The 19760-nt window shown below is 41.9% G+C and overlaps 1 protein-coding gene and 1 long non-coding RNA gene across 12 annotated transcripts in view; one reads left to right on the plus strand and one right to left on the minus strand.

The window, feature by feature from the left end:
• NEK7 (NIMA related kinase 7) overlaps nt 1-216 on the minus strand; it is an 86242-nt gene extending 86026 nt beyond the window's left edge. The window contains exon 1 of one of the 4 annotated variants that reach the window (XM_081010800.1): nt 10-213. The gene's annotated coding sequence lies outside the window, so the exon portion shown is untranslated. Of the gene's footprint in view, nt 1-9 lie in introns of all 4 variants that reach the window. The other 3 variants (XM_081010798.1, XM_081010797.1, XM_081010801.1) reach the window with 3 other exon arrangements.
• A 55-nt stretch (nt 217-271) lies between these two features.
• LOC308479831 overlaps nt 272-19760 on the plus strand; it is a 54729-nt gene continuing 35240 nt past the window's right edge. For 5 of the 8 annotated variants that reach the window (XR_013987828.1, XR_013987829.1, XR_013987830.1 and 2 more), the window contains exons 1-2: nt 10020-10906; nt 14717-14829. This is a non-coding gene — a long non-coding RNA (uncharacterized lncRNA). Of the gene's footprint in view, nt 407-10019; nt 10907-12509; nt 13164-14716; nt 14830-19760 lie in introns of those variants that run through there. The other 3 variants (XR_013987826.1, XR_013987827.1, XR_013987833.1) reach the window with 3 other exon arrangements.

Consider the following 19760-nt stretch of genomic DNA (forward strand, 5'->3'; position numbering starts at 1 on the left):
TTCGGTTACCTCAGAAGGCTGGGCAGGCGTCGGTTTCAGTTATTTTTTAAATCTCCCTCAGGCAGGGACGCGGCAATACGTGGGAGGGGAGGGTGAGGGTTTTGTGTGGAGAAGGAGCGCAGCCCTCAGCCTCCCTCTTTTTTCCCCCCTCCTCCTCCTCGCTCCCTCTCTCGCTCTTCCGTCTCCTGGTGCCGCCGCTGTCAAGGCTGTAAACATCCCGGCATCCCCGAGGACAAGAAGGCGGGGCCGGGCGCACCGCCTACCGGCCCTGCCTCCTTCCCAGCCGCCGGCCGGCCCGTCGCCCGGCAGGCTGACCAGCTGGCCGTCGCCGGCTCCCCGCGCGCGCGGTTACTACACACGCGCGGAGAGCCCGTCCTGGCCGCCGCCAGAAAAAGGAGGCAAAAAGGTAACCGTGACTTCGCCTTACAAAAAAGTTGGGGGCGCGAGAAAGGAAGGGAAATAGCGCGGGAAAACGGCTCCACGACGTTTCTTTTCTCTGTCGCAGGCACACACATACACACGTTATGGGCTTCACGCGTCATCCTGCCTCAGTAAGGACTCCCTCCTCCCGATAGACTGGTTCGGTTCATGACCTAGGAACCGACTCTTAGGGGCCGAGGGGGAGTGTCTAGAGCCACCCCAATAACGTATTCCCCCCCAAAAAGTTGCCATTCCAGTGGTGTGCGTGCACCACGTCATATGATCGATTATGCTGGGAAGGGCTCCCCCCCCCATTATTTTATTCAAGTTGGCATCCCTGGATCATGACATTTAGAGCAGGCAGCTTGCTTCTCCTTAACCATCACCCCTACCCCAGTCAATACACACGTGATTGTCCCTCTTTGAATGTGTGCACTTTGCAAAGGATGCTTCCCCCCGCTAGAAATACAGGGGTACCTCGGGTTACATATGCTTCAGGTTACATACGCTTCAGGTTACAGACTCCACTAACCCAGAAATAGTACCTCGGGTTAAGAACTTTGCTTCAGGGTGAGAACAGAAATCGTGCTCCAGCAGTGTGGCAGCAGCAGGACGCCCCTTTAGCTAAAGTGGTACTTCAGGTTAAGAACAGTTTCAGGTTAAGAACGGACCTCTGGAACCAATTAAGTATTTAACCCGAGGTACCACTGTATCCCCAAATGCCCCATCTCCGCAGCAGTGGGTTCTGTCTCCCCAGTTTCCTGGCTTCAGAGGCAGATTGCACCTTACAGCAAGGTTTCCCAAACTTGGGTCTCCAGTTGTTTTTGGACTACAACTCCCACCATCCCTAGCTAAGCAGGATGAGCAATTGGGGATGATGGGAGTTGTAGTGCAAAAACAGCTGGAGACCCAAGTTTGGGAAACCTTGCCCTGCAGTGTTTCTCAAACTTGGGTCCTCATCTGTTGTTCCCACAGGTCCTGATAGCTAGGGACGATGGGAGTTGTAGTCCAACAACAGCTGGGGACCCAAGTTTCAGGCAGTTGGAGGATTGAAAAAGTTCAGCCAACTCTTATTTCAGATCTGGGGTGTATTCAGTTTTACAGTTTCCCTTCATTGGACTAGTTCTGCACATCCTTCCCAGCAGTTTAAACTGCAGATACATTTGCTTTGGCTATGCCACTGGTGATTCCTGTAGCAGCACAGCTGGGTTTTTAAAAGTGCAGTCAGCAGAGAGCCAGCTGAATGCAGCACAGTATACAAATATTTAGACAAGCAGGTCTGTCTCTCACATACTGCAGGAAAGACCGGTCTTACGTTATTGTGCCCTCAATAATAAAGTGGAGCTGCCTTCACATAGTTTTATAAGTCCATATATAAGTTTGTGTCTAAACCTATTGAAATCACTAGGCTTAAATTAGTCTAATTATACATAGGATTGAAGTCATAACAGATTGAGAGTGTGCAACTACACAACTATAATATATGAAGTGAATATATGCCTGTTAAGGTTTTTGTATGTGGCAGTGAGTCAAAGTCTCAATCACATGTATAAAATGGAACAGACAAATACAGTTCCTTCAACTCTGTTGCACCATTTTTTTCAGCCTTCGGTTCTCAAATGTTGTTGAACAACAACTATCAGGCTCAGTCATTTTGGTCAATGGCCAGAGATGATAGGAATTGTAGTCCCAACATCGTCTGGGGACCTATGCTTTCAGTGTATATACCATACCTATACCATATGGTGTGAAATGACCTTGTGACATAATGAACACAAAATAAATATGCTGAAATGCAGCTTCCAAGTTAACACAAAAGCAAGAATGTACAAATGTATACAGTGGATAAGCATACCCACCTGTAAAACATGTCTCCCTGGTGGTAACATTATTTATTTATTTATTATATTTTTATCCCCGCTTTCCTCCAGAGAGCTCAAGACGGCATACATGGTTCATTCCCTTCCCATTTTATCCATATAACAACACTCAGGTTAAGCTGAGCAGCCATGACTGGCCCAAGGTCACCCAGTGAACTAGATAGCTGAGTGGGAATTTGAACCCTGTTCCCTGTTCTCCCAGGTCCTAGTCCACATTCAAACCACTACAGTTTATTGTACCTCTGCATATCTATGAAGCAGTTAACTTACCAGTAGAAGGCATGTGATTGAAGGCCATATCTGGAGAAAACTTGTCACAGCTTGCTTATGGAAGAATGGGCCTCAGAAGCAAATTGTCCAACAACCAACTTTTAATTCATAATGAAACATTAATTCCATTGACAAGTAATGCACATTTCTCTTTCTTAAATCCGACTACAGGAGCTAATGAATAAAAGGAAGTAGTACTATGAAAATGAGAACTGTTGCTACTGCATTTTCAATTTAGCAAGCAAAAATAATAATATTTCAGTTCAGTAAGAGAAATATATTCCCCACAACAAAGCATCTTACAGATCTGGGAAGCATCACTGCAATTTTATTTAAGCAAGTTTGTAGAGAGATGAATGAATACCTTTCAGTATTTAAATGAGGTTTATTTCTTCACTTTCTCTCATGAAAATATCCCTTCTGGCCCCCTCGGCAACCTCTTTCATTTTTAGATCAGCTATTTATGCAGTATAAGCAATGATATTTCTAACAAAGGCCCTGAGGAAATTAGTAAGTCAGTTGGTCTCTCTTCTCTAGAGTTACCAGAATCATCAATAATTCAGCAAACGTTCTGTTTAATATAGCATTTAGGTAATTGGGTACAGTTGGCCAAAATAAATGGACTTGAACATGTTGAAAAGCACTATGGTTCTGGCTTTAGAATGAGGTTCCACAGCAATATTTTAGAGAGCTGCTTCCTCAACTAAATCACAAAATTAAAGTGTACTTTAAAATCTGAATGCCACTGGTACAAAGAATGATAGACCCACATGTAGAGTCTCATCATGCTTCCACTACAGTTTATAAAGATCCCACAACAGCTGATCAGCTACCAAGAATCATGAAAAATGGGCCACCATTGGTTCATCAATGTGGACAGCAATCTTAAAAACACCGAAAAGGGAGTAAGCTCTATTGAACACAGTAGGATTTACTTCCAAGTAAATATGCTAAGGTTTGTGCAGTTAGTTTCATTTGGAAATAACCAAAGAAGGGAGATAAAAAGTTTGAAGAATATTCTTTGGGTTTTTCCTTCATATATTTGAGTAGCAAGGGGAACGGGAAGCACGGTGGTCTAAACCACCTAGCCTCTTTGGGCTTGCGAATCAGAAGGTCAGCAGTTCCAAGACCATGCAACGGGGTGAGTTCCCTTTGTTCTGTCCTAGCTCCTGACAACCTAGCAGTTTGAAAGCATACCAGCGCGAGTAGATAAATAGGTACCGCTGCAGTATTTAAAAGATATTGTTTTGGAAATACAATAATTATATAGGTCTTGTGGAGGGCAGTTAAGTAAACCAGCAAGAAAAGTAGAAGTAGCTATACAAACTACAGGCAGTAATTACTGGAAGACGACCAGAATATCGGTTCGCCAGCTAGTGCTCCTAAACCTCTAAGCTAATTGATTTCAATAGGACTTAGGTGCATCTAATGTTTCTCTGGACTGGGAACAGAAAATATTGGAACTAGTAAGTAAGTCAGTGTGATATTAAATTGATTTCAAAGGGTCTGTTCCAAGTAGGACTTAGTTCGATATCACCCTCAACCTGCAGTGGGTCAAATCGTTTAAACGAAACAGCATTGACAACGACATGCTTTTGTCATAATTTTGTAGTGATGAGGTCTTGAACAAGGCATTCTTCTCAGATAATGGCAGTTACTTAGAACTCTGTGCCCATTGTATTGGACAGTGATGGAATAATGACAGTAGTGGAAATTTATGAAACCTAAGGGAAAGGAATTTCCTCATAAATTTGTTTTGGTTTCTCAATGCCTGCGCTTGCTAGAACTTATTATGACATTACATTCAAAGTCTTGGATGCAAACAGTTTAATCCCTAAGGACTCAATACCAGTTTTGCTCTGCTGAATAGATGGCAGGCATGCTGGAGGAGCAGTGCAGTCAGTGCATATTCCCTCCACATGGCTAACCATGTAACTTCCATGATGTGACTAGCAATGTGAAACCTTGACCCTGTTCTTAAATGTGAATCTTTCTGTTTTGGAGGGGGCAATGCATTAGGATAATAACAAATAGCACCTTACGTTTCAATATGATATGCCATTACCATTAGAAAGTGGGCTAGGAAATGATTTAGAGGCATATATGGTGGAATTTTACTGCTACTGCTGTGTTAAGTATGTCCTGCAAGCTGCCTAGATAAGAGACCATTCAAATCTTTGAGTATAAAAAATAAGAGCAAGGTATACATTTATGGCAGCGTAACCTGTGTACTGGAATGCAGAGGATTTCTGCTTAGCAGAGGATGAGATGATCTAAAATGCAGGGAAGGAGTGGCAGATTGAATCTACTTATCCATAATTAATTTTCTGCAATGGGACTGCATGGCTAGAATTAAACCCTATTGGGTGAATAATGGCTAAAGAGAATCAGTTTCAGGAACAAAAGCATTGAAAGGGTTCTGCACCCCATACCACCAGTCCATGCTGCATTGTATAGGAATTTGACGTGGGTTAAACCACTGTGCTGCTTGGGCTTGCTGACTGAAAGGTCAGCGGTTCGAATCCCCGCGACGGGGTGAGCGCTCGTTGTTCGTTCCCAGCTCCTGCCAACCCAGCAGTTCAAAAGCAGCAGTGCAAGTAGATAAATAGGTACTGCTCCAGCGGGAAGGTAAACGGCATTTCTGTGCACTGCTCTGATTTCGCCAGAAGTGGCTTAGTCATGCTAGCCACATGACCCAGAAAAACTGTCTGTGGAAGCGGACAAATGCCAGCTCCCTTGGCCTGTAAAGCGAGATGAGCACTGCAACCCCAGAGTTATTCGCGACTGGACTTAATTGTCAGGGGTCCCTTTACCTTTACCTATATTCTCAGTACTAGATCCTGATTTTGGGTGTCCTTCAGTGAGATGCACTAGCTGCCCCCTGGTAGCCCATCCCCTGCCACCAGGTCAGCTCGCTGCCTTCAGATTCCTCTGTCAGTGACACTTCAGAGCAGCATGGCTCAGACCAAGCAGTATCTCCATCGGACCCTGCTGCCAGGCACCTGAGTTTGAGCCCACTGCTGACTTTTGCCTCTGCTTGATGTGGAAATCAATGTGGGTGTCTTACCTTACAATTTCCATGCTTTTGTGTTTGCCAGTTTTTGAGTGCCTTCTTTTTTCGTTTAAATTGAAAGGGTGGTGGTTGGGTTTTTTTATGTTATCATCGCTTTCATATAAATTATAATTAACCAGTAGACATAGATATGAAATCTTACTTTTTCCTACCTTTCATATGCAGATCCAGATACACAGAGAAGACATTTTAAAAAGACACTTTAGTAAAGATTTGCATACGCCCTTGATCTTGAAATTATAAAATTTGACATAAGGTTCATACTTCTAAGTACAATATTTAATGAGATGCAGAATTTTGAAAATGGCACTGTTCACTAAAACATCTATGTATTGTGGGATTTGTAAGGATGTCTACTCACTGAGGAAAATTTATCTGTCAAAGATCATCAATCAGCAGGAATTTTCACATTAAATCATTATATTTGGTTGGCTAAGAGTGATCATCACCTTGAGATAAGACAATCAGTTCAGCACAATCTTACATGATAGAAAAACCTCCAGGACAACCCAGTGGTCTAAGATAGCCTTGGAGAGTGGTTGGCAAAAGACTAGGTAGAGATAGCTCCTGTGCTTTTAACAGCTGCATGACAGATAGAAATATAGATGAAGCTCTTCCCATTACATTTATTATAGCAGCTATGATTCCAATTGCCTAACTATGGAATCTTTTTAAGATTCTTATGGTGAATCTTTTGCCACTTAATAATTAAAAAAAACATACCCAAAACTTAAGATGAATTTATATATTGGTTAAATTGACCCATTTCCCCAGACTTTGACTGCATTTCTCAATTATTATTTAAAATCACAAACACGAAAAGTGAACTTTAATAGCAGACTTTATTCACCCTTTTAAAATATGCCTCTTTTGCATCTTTCTGAAAGCGAGATAATCGTGTCATGTTCTGAACTGCACAATGATTGATAGTCTCAGTCCTTGGGTTGCAAACAATTACCTGCTTGAAAGGAAACTGAACAAAACCAGTGTACATTGACATTTAACTTATCTCTATGGTTACAATTTAGTTTTTTAAAATAAATGCATCAGTTTCTGTATCTGACAGTGCCCATTTAAACATACAATCCCATCTTAGAAAATCAGGAACTGTAAGATGTTTCCATATCAAAGGGGCTTTTAACAAAGGTAGAACTGAGGTTTTAAATGTCACAACTTAACTATCCAAGGCCTGGCATGTTTCTCTGACTAAGGTATTTGCATTTTATGAGAAAACACAGCACTGGAAAGCTTAGCCAAATCCACAACAACATGTACGGTACTTGCCTATGACGTTAAACAAAACTATATACTTTATTCACTTAACAAGGCTGCTTCTGAAGTAAGTGTTGCTTTATTTACAGTTGGGCTGGTAAGTCATATGAGAAACCATTTAACTATGCCATATTTATGTATATTATGCCTCCATTAATCCTCTGCTCCAGTGGGTAAAATCCAAATGATATTTCCATACAGAAACCTAATTTATAGAATATAGTATAGCAAAACAGCCCAATAATGGAACTGATGAGCCCCACCTTGTGTCATAGAACCACAGAAGTGTAGAGTTGGAAGGGATCATGAGTCATCTAGTCCAACTCCCTTCAATGCAAGAATCTTTTGCCCAACATGGGGCTCCAGCTCATGATCCTGAGATTAAGAGTCACATGCTCACTATCCCTCTTCAAAACATTCAGCTCATTATTAACTGCTATATAGCATGGAAAGCTCAGTTTTTTTACCAAGGACAAATTAGACACTACATGCAGATACACATAAGATTACAACAACATCCAGGGCTGTGGTGCTTGTGGCCCTCCAGATGTTGTACTCCAAAGCAGCCCCAGCCAGCATCAGCAGTTATCAGACTGTAGTTTGTTAAGGCTACCAGGAATTGTAGTTCTGTGAAGCATCTCAACAACTCTCAGCACCCTTAACAAATGACTGTTCCCAGAATTCTTCTGAATTCTCAGAAGGTGGGTGGTACCGCTCCGGCGGGAAGGTAAACAGCATTTCTGTGTGCTGCTCTGGTTGGCCAGAAGCGGCTTAGTCATGCTGGCCACATCACCCAGAAGCTGTACGCCGGCTCCTTTGGCCAGTAAAGCGAGATGAGTGCCGCAATCCCAGAGTCATCCGTGACTGAACCTAACAGTCAGGGGTCCCTTTACCTTTACCTTTTAAGAGCACTTTAAACATATGGTGTGGATATGTTCTGCAGCCTTCACCCAAAATGTTATTTTTATCGAGTGGTAAGCCACTCTGGGGACGCGGGTGGCGCTGTGGGTAAAACCTCAGTGCCTAGGACTTGCCGATCGTATGGTCGGCGGTTCGAATCCCCGCGGTGGGGTGAGCTCCCGTCATTCGGTCCCAGCTCCTGCCCACCTAGCAGTTCGAAAGCACTCTTAAGTGCAAGTAGATAAATAGGTACCACTTTATAGCGGGAAGGTAAACGGCGTTTCCGTGTGCTGCGCTGGTGCTGGCTCGCCAGAGCAGCTTTGTCACTCTGGCCACGTGACCCGGTAGGGTCTCCGGACAGCGCTGACCCCCGGCCTCTTAAGTGAGATGGGCGCACAACCCTAGAGTCGGACACGACTGGCCCGTACGGGCAGGGGTACCTTTACCTTTAAGCCACTCTGGGAGCTTTTACAGCTGAAGATATAAATGCTTTGAAAAAGTTACAAATAAAATCACCAAACTGTAGAGTTGGAAGGGACCCTGAGGGTTGTCTAGTTCAGCCCCCTGCAGTGCAGGAATCTCAACTAAAGCATCTATGACAGATGGCCATTAAACCTCTGCTTAAACACCTCCAGTGAAGGAGAGTCCACTGCCTTCCAAGGGAGTCTGTCCAACTGTGAAACAGCTCTTACCATCAGAACGTTCCTGATGTTTAGTGGTAATCTCCTTTCCTGTAACTTGAATCCGTTGGTTCAGATACTACCCTCCTCTAAAGCAAGAGAAAACAAGCTTGCTCCATCTTCCATGTAACAGCCCCTAGATATCGAAAGATAGCTATCATATCTCCTCTCAGTCTCCTCTTTTCCAGACTAAACATGCCAAACTCACCTAGATCCTTTTCACACGTACTACTGGCAAGCCAGGTTTTCCCCATCTTATATTTGTTCAGCTGGCTCTTTCTGCCTATATGTAGATCCTTCCATTTGTTCCTACTGAAATTCATTTTGTTAGTTTGGGCCCACTTTTCCAATCTGCTAAGGTCATATTGAATCATGCTTCTGTCTTCTGCGGCATTAACTACCCCTCCCACTTTGGTGTCATCTGCAAATTTGATGAGCATCCCCTATATTCCTGCATCCAAGTCGTTTATAAACAATGGGCCAAGGACAGAACCCCACTTCCCACTTTTTCCAGGATGACAAGGAACCATTAGTGAGCACTCTTTGGCTTTGGACAGTCATCCAACTACAACCCACCTAACAGTTACCTCATCCAGCTCACAGCTTTTCTGCAAGCATTTAATGGGGGAATTTGTCAAAAGCCTTGCTGAAATCAAGATACACTATGTCTACAGCATTCCCCTGACCCACCAAGCTTGTAACATGGAAAAAAAAGAAGAAGAACCGAGATTCGACCGGCATGTCTTATTTTTGAGAAACCCATGTTGCGTCTTAGAGCATCATTTTCTAACTGCTCATAGTTTAATTATTGTGTGAAAGCTACCATATTCTGCATGGTGTAACAAGAGGTTGGGGAACACACCAGGAGACAGGCTGAAAACAGTGCCTTCTGTACAATCTAGAAGTTTTATTTGAGTGAACCTCAGAGTTCCTCCAAAGGTCATGATCTCAATTTGTTTTTGTATAAATATTTTGTAGACACTTATTGTTACACAACAAACATGAAATAAAGAAACCAGTACAAACAGTAACCAGAGTAAATGGAGAGTGGAGTCTTTCAGCTCAGCTGATATACGCGGTGGTTGCTTTGACCACATGGCTTCGCAACTACTTTTAAGACCTTTCAAGCCCTCATACATGGCAGAAGGGAGAATTCTCTACTATAAGGACAACACTCCTTTCCCTATCAGCACGGTTTCCAAAATCTCCAGTGATATATTCATGATCTGTGCACCTTTTAAGTAAAGGATAGAATTTGGATGTTCAGTGTTGGATTAAGCACACAACTATTATATGGTGCCAGTTTGGATAAATGCCTTCAACCAGGCTACTGAAAGACTGAAGCTTTCCTTTGAGGTGGGGATGGTGTACCAAATTGTGTCGGTTATGCTGCCCTATGTCTAGAAAGAAACCAAAGACTTTTAGTAACAAAAGTATGGCTGTGAATGTTTACGTTTTGGTTGTATCTGCATTATAGATCAGAACCTAATAGTCTTGCTGTGGCCATGTTAGCTGAATATCAGGATGGCTAAGAAGGATTGTGAACAAAATTAAACATATAGGTATCTCACTAAACTCCTTGTACTGCTTATCACAAAATCCTGCATTTGAGATAATTAAATGCAGATTGTTAGACAATGAATTTCAATAACTTAGTAGCCAAATCAAAAATAGCTAGGGTTCCCCCCGATGCCATTTTTACACCTGAAAACCAGGACCTGTCAGGAATTTTCCTGACGTATGGCAAGTCTAGAAATAGCATCTGTGCAAGTCTGGGGATGGTGCAATGTGGACAGCCAATGGCAACTTATCTCTCTCATTTGACCAACCCAAATCAACACAGGTCATACATGCTCGCAAGACTGAATGTGCTACCTTCGGCAATGCTACAGGGGAGATTCCAGAAAATACCACTTGCAGAGAGACTATGCACCTGTAGACAGAGTCATATAGAATCAGTCATGCATGTTCTTTTGCACTGCCCCTTGTATCAGACGATTTGATCTAAGTTCATTAATCAGTTGGTTGTTAACGGAGTGGCATTCAGATGAATGTAAGGTAGCCTTCCTTATTTTTGCTCAGGGTGGGGATAGGATGGAGATAGTAACCAGGTTTCTGCAACAAAATGAGGATTAATGAATGTTATACATTATTTTAATCGCTAGATGCAGATTTTGCCGAGTTATTTTATTGTTCTGAACTTTACTGGAATATTGTCTAGATGACAATAAAGGTTTGAGAATTGGGATAGAATTTGAAAGCACTGCAGCTGCAAGACTTACATCCCCTGCAATAGCTCTGTGGGTTTTCTGTTTGTATCAAGAAGGAGAAATACAGAAGTGTCAGAGCTGACGACTCTGCTGCATTTATCTAGAATCGGATGCCACTTTACCAGGACTGATACAATCCAGGTGATTTATGCCATAATAGCTGGAGTAGTCCCATAGGATATGGCTACCAAGGCTTCCCTTGGTGATTCCTCTTTCTTTGTGATTCTGCTCCCCTTTAAACACAGGTTCAGTTCTCTGTAACTTCTCTGTTCTCTCAGTGAGCAGATCACAATTTCCAGGGATCAGGTAAATAATTTTCCCCCACCAAAATTGTCACCCATACATTATTTCAGTCAGCAGAGTACTCACAAATGTTTCCCTGTTCACATTGCTTTGAGCATTTGAGACATGCCACTTGTTTTGTTCATAATTCATTTCTTTAAAATTCCTGTGGCTGAGTCGCTAATGAGTTGAGTTCTTGACATTGCCGTTCTTTGAACGTGTAAATCACTATGAAAATATCATTAGACTCTGTAAAAGGAGTGGAAAGAGAGAAAGCAAAAGCCAGGTATGACTTATTAATTAGGTCAATGTTAAGGATAAAATTGATAACATTGCCAAAAGTTTAGCAGCACTGGAGAAGAAGGAAACAAGTGTTGTGGATGGAACATGCATCCCTGTCCTTCCAAAATCCTGCCTGTCAGAAAAATAATTATTATATGAAAGAAGATGTTCACCTACTGAACTGATTTAACCATTGGTTTTTAGGACCTTTAGCAGTTCGAAAGCACATCAAAGTGCAAGTAGATAAATAGGTACCGCTCCAGTGGGAAGGTAAACAACATTTCCGTGCGCTGCTCTGGTTCGCCAGAAGCAGCTTAGTCATGCTGGCCACATGACCCAGAAGCTGTACGCCGGCTCCCTCGGCCAATAAAGCGAGATGAGCGCCGCAACCCCAGAGTCGGTCATGACTGGACCTAATAGTCAGGGGTCCTTTTACCTTTACCTTTAGAACCTTGGAGCTTGGAAAGCCCCTTCTATGGTGGCTCACCTCAGAATATGGTGGCTGTTTTACCCCTTCACATGGCAGATAAACAGCACTTATAATATGTATTCCAGAGGTGATTTGGAAAAGAGATTGGTTTCTCCTGAAGTGCACAGAAGTAATGTTCTGTATATTTCAACCAATTTCAAGCTAGAACTAGGGAAAACTTGGAGAGAGCTTGTACATGTGACTTCATTTTTATTTGGCAGTCCTGGGGAAGGAGAAAGTCTGGCCGGTGTATCAAGAGTTCCATGACAGTATGTATTTTGGATAATGCCCCACATATCATTTACTCTTCCTGTATCACTCTGGCTCTGGAACTATCCTGTGTTGCTTAGATCTAAGCTGTCTTAAAGACTATATTCCCTCATATAAACCTGCCTGGGTTTTGAGATCTTATGGGGAAGCCCTTTTTCAGTCCTGCTACCCTCACAGGCACACTTTATGGGGACACGGAAAAGGGCCTCCTTGGTGGCTGTTCCCAGACTCTGGAACTCCCTCCCTGGAAAAGCTAGACTGGCTCCCTCCTTGTTGTCTTCAATGCAGTTCTCACCACATTTACTTAGAGGTAGCTCTTGCCAATTTCAGTTGGATGTCAACCTTCATGCTACAGCACCAGGGGTGAACCATCTAGTTAGTCCTCTCCTCTTGTCACTTTCCTACTTCTTGGCCTCTACTTTTTTTTTTCTCACTCTCCATGCCTGCTTTTCATGAATGGCAGAAGCAGATGCATAAAGGTGTACGGATGAACAAATCTGCCAGTTTCGGCTCTCTCCATTCCCCATTTGAACTTGGGACCTGTTGCATGCAAAGCACACACTCTCCCAATCATACACAACCCTTCCCAATGTTGAAATTAGAAATACAGATGCGAAAATCATATTTTGCCCATGAGATTAGAGATGGTGTAGTGTCATGACAAAAAAATGGCTTTCGACATTTGATGTGTTATACCCCATAACGGTAATAATTTTAAATTCTCACAGCATTTGTACCCTCAATTCACTTCTATGACCAAAATTTATGACTTCTGAGTCCAGCACTGGGTATGCAAAGCCACATCCAGATTATCAGATTTCATGGTTTGTAGGTGGACATGAGTATAAACTATTCCCACATTAGCATTTTCACTTACCTTGCTTTGCAGGTAGATTGCCCTGGAGAGGAATCGTGGGGAATGCCCTGCCCTCCTAACCGCCATGGATAGGCTGAATTTGAATTCTTGGTTTGGCGGGAACCCAGAAGCCATTGCAACGGCCAAGAGGCATGGCAACGGCCAAGAAGGAAGGGGCATGGCTGCAGTAGGATGGGGAGCCCCATGCTGGGCCACAAACATTGCCCACCATTGGATTGGTGAGCGGCCATTTAGGGCCTCTGAGGGAAATACTAACACTCTTATTTCCTAATTAAACACAAAAGTGTGAAATGTAACCAGATATGTTCACAGTATTTCTTGGGATTTTGATCTCGTGAGGTTAATCAAAGAAAAGGGTTATACAAATTAATTTTTTAATACATTATTTTATTTAATGCTCTGTGTGCACAATAACTCTCTGGATTTTCCATTGACCCCCTTTTAAAAATCTTCAAGGAGAATATTTGACTCTGGGGTTGTTTCTTTACCTCCACTGAAGCTTTTTTTAAGAGACTGCTGAAGGTTTGTAATGATGAAGCAAGATTATAAAGAAAAACAGTCATTACTCTTGCAGCCCTTTTTTCTTCAATTAGTATTTCTAATCACATTAGACATGTTTCCAGTATCCAGAGAGGATGCCTGATCCCTACAGCTATCGTGAACCATTAACTTTAATTAAAATTTACAAGTCTAATGTTGTTACATCTGCTAAAAGCATTAACTGCCATGTTAATTACCAAAATGTTAATGTTGCGTTAAAATATGAATGTTCCCTTTTGACAGATCCTCTCTGGTCCCACACTCCACACCCCCACCTTGCTGGAACGTGTCCTAAAAACTGCAAAATCTGAAGGAAAAGCATGAGCAGGAACTGAAATAATAAACAATACCAGTAAAATCTTTATCTGAAGATAAAGCTTCCTGGCCAAAAATCTGGCAAAGATCAGTGTCTAAAATAAATACGTAATGATTATTTCATGTCTGACATACTATGTTAGAATTGCAAAACTTTATTTAAAAAAGTCCTCCATAAGGTTGGGATAAATTGCTCCATAGAGGAACTAGATACTTATACTGCATATTCACACAATGTGGATTTTTTAGTTTTATTTTGCAGGTTAAGACTTCATTCTCAACTCCTTACAACTTTTAGGGTATTTGAGTTCAGGAGGGAGAAAGAGGAAATAAACCCCCCTTTCATTTATATTACTTTGGGAGTGGGTCTCAGAATTCATATTTGCATGAATTAAATTATATCCCTTGTCTGGGATATAAAGAAAAGTGTGTATTTATGGAATGCATATTCAGATATTAGCCCTCAAGTGCAGGTCTGTTCACACAAAGTTGCAATTTCACAAACAGATTTCCTGTGGAAAAGTTACAGAGGAGACTAACCTGGATCACTAGCAAGAGACGCAGACATATCACCAGTTGGCACAGTTCCCACAAAGTGTTTGCACAGAAATGAACCTGTAACATATACAAAAAAATAAATAATCATTATTGTATAAGCATGAAGTATATGCAATGTGCAAGAAAATTCCCTTTCGGTGTGGTGGATCAATCTCCATGCCAGATAAAGTAATGTGGGTAGCAGCCCATACTTTTCACCTACATTCATGTCTGAAGCTATATGAAAACCTAGGATCTGAGCTCTAAGATTGAATCCTTTTCTTTGCCGTTTTGGTCTACTGCAGAGCAAAGATATACACATGGAAGCTCAGGAAACCAAAACCCTGATATTCTAATTCCTTTTCTTCTGATTTTATAGGGTCATATGCATCACTTGATATCTAATTACTCCACAATTGACGGATTGCCACTGAATTGTTCACAGTCCATTGAAAGGCATTATGTTGAAGTAAGCAGAGGCGATAAAGTGAGGTGAGGTGATACAGTTGTTAGTGTCTGTTCTGCAATGACTTCCACCAAAATGGAGAAAACCTTATAGGTGCATAGGAACCAAGCATAGGAAACACAGGCCTCGGTTTATTCCTGTACACTTTGAAGCTATCCTCTAACAATGGTTTCCTTCTATGTCTTGACTTGTTCCTACATACTAGTTTCACTTGATGCCAAACCATTAAATTATAAACAATAAATATGCATATATAAAACAGTCCTTAGATCAGGCATGAGATGAATTGGATCCTCTTGTGTTGTTGGACCAGCTCCCATCATCACTGATCATTGACCATGCTGGCTAGGGCTGATGGAAGCTGGATTCTAAGAACATCTGGACCGCCAAAGGTTCCCTACCCCTGCCTTCCATTATACACTTTGGTTTAACTGCAGTCTTAGATGTCACTTCTCTAAATGCATTCATATCTTTCAAAAAGTAACACACAAAGTGATTGCGAGAGGAAAGTGCATTCTGGCTGAGGCCCAATGTGGACTTTAAGAAGTAGTAAGGGCAAAAGAAGCAAAATTTTCAGAAGGAAAAAAGAAAACCATTTCTCAGTCTAATACAGGCGGTGCCAGAGATGGTGTGAGATTTTGGGAAAGTACTGCTGGTGTTGTTGGGTCTATGGTGGCTCCTTCACACATCCAACCCATCACCTAATGCTGTGGTCACCATGTGATAAACATTCAGGTTTATCACCAGCTGTTAAATAAATGGTTGGAAATAAAGGTTGATATCCTCCTTAAAAATCAGCAAAAAAAAGTCCATCAATTTCAATGTGATTATGTTGCGTGTTTTCAGAAACATTTCTTTTTAAAAAAAAAAAGATTATTTTTGGTGCATAATAAGCCAACTCAAATCATGAGCCAAATGTGTGATTATTTTATTCCCTGTAAAGAACAATGAGACTGTCATAATGTAGCTGTTAAAATTAAGCAATCAAGAGAACAGGACGCTGAAGTGTACACTTCTGACAAGCAGCATAGAAGATCTACAGGCAAAATTAAGATTCACGCCCGTAAATTTAAAATATAGGATATGGCATGGAGTTTAACAGTACTTATTTGCAATCATACTGAGAAATTAGGTGGCATACTGTTAACTTCAGTCATTAAAATAATTATTCAACTTAGAAGAGATGTAACACAATTATATGCTAATTATGAAATTTGCCACAATCTTTAGAAGTTCAAAGATTGAACACCTTCAATACATAGACTCTAACAAATCTGTATACTACATAATACATAGACTCTAACAAATCTGTATACTAGGCCAAATGTTGCATTAGTTGCAAAATGTAACTTCTTTCTAATAATTATTTCTGGGTTCCATATTTCTTGCATATTCAAAATACAGGAAATAAATGGCTTGGGATGGATGGGAATCTCCTATAACTTCTGATTTTGAGGAAGCAAAATCAAGTTATGTTCTGAGGAGGAAGTAGTTTTTGAGGCTATTTTCTCAAAGCTCTCCTAGCATGGTATTATTGGGTTTTAGCACGGTTCAGTGGAGGCTGGTCCATTAGGGCAAAGTGCTCTGCCAACTTCATTCTGTCCTCAGCGATCCTCCGCCTCCTTACCTCCTTACTTGCAAGCCCAGGAGGTTGCCCTGGCTGTCAGCTTCTTCCTTAGTCTCAATGTTGCCCTTGTAGAGCTCTGCAGGGAAATGGATGGGGGCAAAGCTAGAATTACTTGACTCCGCCTCTCATTGGCTCTAGCTCCACTTACTGTTGCTCTCACTGCCTTCTCCCTATCAGCAACAATGGGCACTAGCCACCACTGGCACAGATGCTGTGTTGGGGAAAGGACTTGTGCAAACCACTCAACCTAAAAACTGGTACCTGGAACAGGGATGAGCTAACTTCTGTCCTGTTTGGCCTCCTTTCTTCCCTGCACTCCCTGTACTCAACTGCTGTATGTTGTATTTACAACAGGAGAATACATAACCAGGATGTTTAAATAGTTAAGGCATAATTAATCTGTGTTGAGTGATCCTAAATAGGCATGCAAGAAGCGGTACCGATGGATTAGGTTATCATCCACCGTTCCAGGGTTCTTTGCAAGAATTCAACTAGCAGCAAATCAGCTTGGCCCTCGTCATTTGTCTTTCACCTATGAAAACCAGATTTCTCGTTCTGTGCTGAAATACTAATTGCCTAGCAGCAAACAATTATATATCCACAACCCATGGAACAAAATGACCTACAACTTTGACTGTTTCTCAAGTCTTGTCTGCAGACTCTTTATCCCTCTGGAAAAAAATGGTTTGCCAAATTCTCATTTTCAAATGGCTAGCAAATACCAGTGGTGACATGCTGGCAGAAGTTCCTCTTGCCCTGAAGAAGTGCAAGTGGAACATAAAGTGCCTTCTCCAATATTAAATCATCTGCTGCCTTCTGCCCCTTACGATCAGTGATACAGATCTTCTTCCATGTTCCATCTGGGCTAGGGAGTTCCATCTTAGCGCCCTTTCTGTACTGGCACCTCAAGTCATACTGGAAATCAAGTCGAGTTCTGATTTCCACTGCCAATCATATAAAAGACACATCTAAAACACTGTTTACCAACATGCATTGGTGGATTCATTTTTCATGGATGCAGCTTGATTTCTGTTGAGCTGTTTCTAAGAAATACGGCATTGTGTTAATATTCTGTTTTGCCATGATAGAAATAGAAATCCATAATTTGATGGATATATTGTCCAAGGTTGCTGCCAGATGACCTGTCTGTTGAGGGTCCATTCTGATTTGTTTGGACAAATTTCACAGGCAGTTTATATGACACTGGCTGTTCATTGAGCATCCGTCCTGGTTTGTTGGTGAGGAGGTTATGCAATGTCATGTCAAGCAGTTGTCATCCCATACTTTGTTGTCACTTTCCTTAACTGCAAAACATCCATTTTTTAATGGAAGCAGGTTTGATACACAGGTGTTCCATATCCACTTCAGTTGTGCAACCTGAATTAGCACTGAAACCCACCTGCAAAACAGCAGGTGTCTGGAAGCACCCCAAGACCCACAAGGGAGAAAATGATGGCCTGAGGGAGTTCCATTCCCTCTTCACACACTTCAGTCCAGGGATTCATAGAGAAGCGATTTAAAGCACCAACAATCAAAGATTCATTTAATCCTGGCATAGGCAAACTCGGACCTCCAGATGCTTTGGGACTCCAGCTCCCATCATCCCTACCTAGCAGGACCAGTGGTCAGGGATGATGGGAATTGTAGTCTCAAAACATCTGGAGGGCCGAGTTTGCGTATGTCTGATTCAATCCCAAAATGCCACAGGCACATGCAACTTCCCCCCTTGTCCACTGTAACAACCCGCCTGGCTGGGGAAGAAAAGACTTGCAGGACAAAAAAAGAAGAAGGCGGCTGCTTGAGCAAGGCAAGCTGTATTTACTAGTAATTTTTTTTTTAAGAGGCCTTTGCAGAGAGCTCAAGCTTGCCCTACTACGAGATGCAATCACCCCTTTGCAGCTTCAGCTTCTGCTACTTCTAAGCATAAATCAGTTCCCTGAAAGCACCTTTTATTTATTCTGCTTGACTGGAATAATTCAATGGATGACTCACTTTAGTGAAGTTACTTTGCATGTAGCCAGCCCAAACCCAAAGGCAATCTTCTCATGGGCTTCGCACAACACATTTTCCACTGAAAATGGTAACAACAATAGTGATTACCCTTTTTTTCCTTTTTAAAAAATGAAATGGGTGTCTGAAAATGTTTCCTAATTTCATGCCAGAAGGCAGCTCACTTCTGTGGGCTTTGATTAGCTTGTGTACTGTTCACAGCCTGGAGCAATTTCTGTAAAATTAAGTTGGGGTTGGGCAGAGCAATGTGGCCTCTCTCAAGACAAGTGCCAAGAGATGGCTTTTTGCTAAACCTCACCTATAAACCTCATTTTGTAACTTGGGTACCAAAGATTTAGAAAAATAGTGGGCTAAAGCAGAAAGAGCACATTTGCTACAAAATAAGCTCCATTCTGTTCCATAAAGTTACTTTGTTCTCAGTGGGAATTTATTTTTAATTCCATTTAAGTCCCATCTTTTCCTCCAAGGAGCTCCAGTTTGCATACATATGGTTGTCTGCCTCCTCATTTAATTCTCACAACAACCATGTGAGATAGGTTATGCTGAGAGGCAGTGACTGGCCCAAGTCACCCAATGAATTTCATGGCAAAGATAGGATTTGAGCCCTGGTCTCCCATGTCCTAGTCTGACAGAGGCAACCCCTTCTCCCCACTTATGTGAGGGTTACGTTCCACGTCATCACATGGGTACGCCTGTCCCGTTCTGTCCTCTTCCAGTGCCAATTATGGCATTTGTGTATGCAGTCACACATGCATTGAATGTGCACAAAATGGAAGTTGCCTGTATTCCACACTGGCTGGAATCAGTTGGAATCATTCCTTTGAAATGGGTGCCATGAGTGCAGTTTAAAATAGACTTTTTGGATACAAGCACTACCAAAATCTATGTAACTTACTTTTAAGTGGGTGTGCTTAGTTAGGGCTGCAATCCTGTATCCGGTCACCTGGGAGCAAGCCACATTGAGTTAAATGTATAGGATTGCACTGTAAGATCAGGGCTTTTTTTATTTATTTTTATTGTCTTGGCTTTCAATTGCCTCACAACTGTTAAGCATTGCTGAAGGTTTTATTCTTCCCATGTTGTGCTGTATGAATTTCATGTCCAATAAACTGTCCTCCAGCAAATGTCTTTTCGTATAGATCAGTATTCCACAACCTGAGGTCCTCAGATATTGTTGAACTACAACCCACATATCCCCAAGTCATCATGACCAATGGTCAGGGATAATGAGAGCTGTAGTCTAACAAAAACTCAGGATGAAAAGTTGGAGGAGGTTGGTTTGGGTTTATTAAATGTATTGCTTCCCACTGCAAAACGTCC

This window comes from Podarcis pityusensis (assembly GCF_964106645.2).
Source record: "Podarcis pityusensis genome assembly, chromosome: 6".
NCBI lineage: Eukaryota > Metazoa > Chordata > Lepidosauria > Squamata > Lacertidae > Podarcis > Podarcis pityusensis.